We start from the raw sequence: 2,385 nt of genomic DNA, 5'->3' as shown, positions 1-2,385 counted from the left end.
CAGCTCCCAGAGTTGGGGGTGGGTAATAAGCAGGGGCAATCCTGCCTGTATCCACGCCTGGCGGGAGTTCCTCAAAATTCCGGGCAAAGTGGGGCCAAGAAGGTCACCCCAGCAGTGGACACCTGGACTGGTGTCAAGGTCTCTGCCGTGTCCTCCACCCACTGTGGGGACAGTCAAAGCTGTGGAGGCTTTGGGACGCCCCACCTGGCTGGCACAGGACACAGAGCTGCAGGGCAGGGGGTGAGATAACTGGCGGGTGGGGTTACAGACACTAGCGAGGTGGTGGGGGAAGAACCCACCTCTGCACACTCTACCTGCACACTGACCTAGTGACTTGACACATTTGTCACCAGGAGTGGGCGGCAAACACACAGCGCATGACCCGTTCTACCATAAACCCAATGAGTTTTCCAAAAGAAGCTGGCTGCAGTGGTTTTCCCACAGGTGCCCTTGGCCTTGCAGCAGCCTCTGTCCCATGGCCTGGGAAATTGCAAGCCAGCCCCTTGACACCCTGAGATGTGCAGATTTTGGGGGTTCTGGGAAGGTCCCCACCAAAGTGACCGTGGAGTGTCACGTTTCAGTCACAGCTCGAAGGCAGATGTTACATTTTTCACAAGGACGGAAACGGAGACACCTAACACCCGGTGTTATGGAGGCGGGTCCGCTGCAGAACATGGTGTGTGGCTGACAGGGTCTTCTCACAGGCCACCTTGAGGTTGTTGGGGTGCTTGTGCATCCACGCCAAGAGCATGGCGGCAAAGCTGTCCCCAGTGCCGATGAAGATGGCGTCCACTTTGTGCGTCTCCCCGGGGATGCGCTGCGTCACCGTGGAGCCGTCAGGGGTCCGTGTCCTCTGGCTCCCCAGCGCCATCAGGTAGTCAGTGCCCCTCGGGGACAGCAGGTCGGAGCTGGTGATGACCACCATGTCGGGCCCCATGGAGTATAACTTGTCTATCACCTCTAAGACTTCTTCCTGGCTGTGGATCTTTCTCCTGGTCAGCAACTCAGCCTCAAACTGGTTGAGGGTGATGGTGTCTGCGACTGGCACCACCTTCTCTCTGTAAACGGGAAGGAGGTCCTCTGGGGATGTACATGGCGCCTTCTCCGTTATGCTGGTCTCCCATCACGAAGTCGCACATGTACATGAGCCTGGAGTTCTGCTGCTAAAGCTCCCTCAGGATGTCCACCACCATGGTCAGGAAGGACTTGTCTCGCCTGTAGCCCCTGAGAATGTATTCATCCTGATTGGCGTTGTTCAGCTTCAGCTCCTAGACGGATCATGGAGCTGGTCTGGGTTTGGCACTTGGCCCTTCCAGTGTGAGTAGCCTGTGTGGTTTGAAAACTGGACAGAGTTTACCACATCAACCTCAAGCCCCCAAACCTGTAGAGAATGTGGCCGACTGATTGCTCAGGTAGCTGGGGTCACTCCTCCATGCCGCTGGGCAGCGGGTTCCTCCCACCCCCACCCTCTCCCCTGCAGTTCTTGGGCTCCAATCTGCTGCTGTCCTGCTCCAGCACAGGCTCCATTTGGAGGACAGGCCACCTCCCTCTCTGTTAGACGTTTTGATGATGACCATTCTGACTGGTGTGAAGTGATAACTCATTATAGTTTTGATTTGCAATTCTCTAGTAATTAGTGATGCTGAACATCTTTTCATGTGCTTTTTAACCATCTGTATGTACTGCAAGGCGATCCAACCAGTCCATCCTAAAGGTCCTGGGTGTTCATTGGAACCACTGATGCTGAAGCTGAAACTCCAGTACTTTGGCCACCTCATTCAAAGAGTTGACTCATTGGAAAAGACCCTGATGCTGGGAGGGATTGGGAGCAGGAGGAGAAGGGGACGACAAAGGATGAGACAGTTGGATGGCATCACCGACTCGATGGACATGGGTTTGAATAGACTCCGGGAGTTGGTGATGGACAGGGAGGCCTGGCGTGCTGCGATTCATGGGGTCGCAAAGAGTCGGACACAAAGAGTGACTGAACTGAACTGAACTGATGTCTTCTTTGGAGAAATGTCTTTATATCTTCTGCCCATTATATTATTGGGTTGTTTGCTCTTTCTATTTTGAGCTACATGGGTTGTTTGTGTATTTTGGAGATCAGTCCCTTGTTAGTTGCTTCATTTGCAAATATTTTCTCCCATTCTGAGGGTTTTCTTTTCATTGTGCTTATAGTTTCCTTTGCTGTGCAACATTGTAAATCAATTATATCCCAATAAAATGTTTAAAGAATGTACACTGAGAGATGAGTGGATAAAAAAGAAGTCATACATATATAAAATGGAATATTATTCAACCATAAAATGAATAAAATAATGCCTTTTGCAGCAACATGAATGGACCTAGAGATTAACATACTAAGTGAAGTAAGTCAGACAG

The 2,385-nt window shown here is 51.5% G+C and overlaps 1 pseudogene; it reads right to left on the bottom strand.

Annotated features, from left to right (window-relative positions):
- Positions 1–634: 634 nt before the first annotated feature.
- Positions 635–1,577, bottom strand: LOC136154722 (pyridoxal kinase pseudogene; annotated as a pseudogene).
- Between the last annotated feature and the right edge of the window lie 808 nt (positions 1,578–2,385).

Source organism: Muntiacus reevesi, chromosome X (assembly GCF_963930625.1).
Source record: "Muntiacus reevesi chromosome X, mMunRee1.1, whole genome shotgun sequence".
Taxonomy (NCBI): Eukaryota; Metazoa; Chordata; class Mammalia; order Artiodactyla; family Cervidae; genus Muntiacus; species Muntiacus reevesi.
The sequence above is the reverse complement of the archived record's forward strand: the minus strand, read 5'-3'. Positions and strand labels throughout refer to the sequence as shown.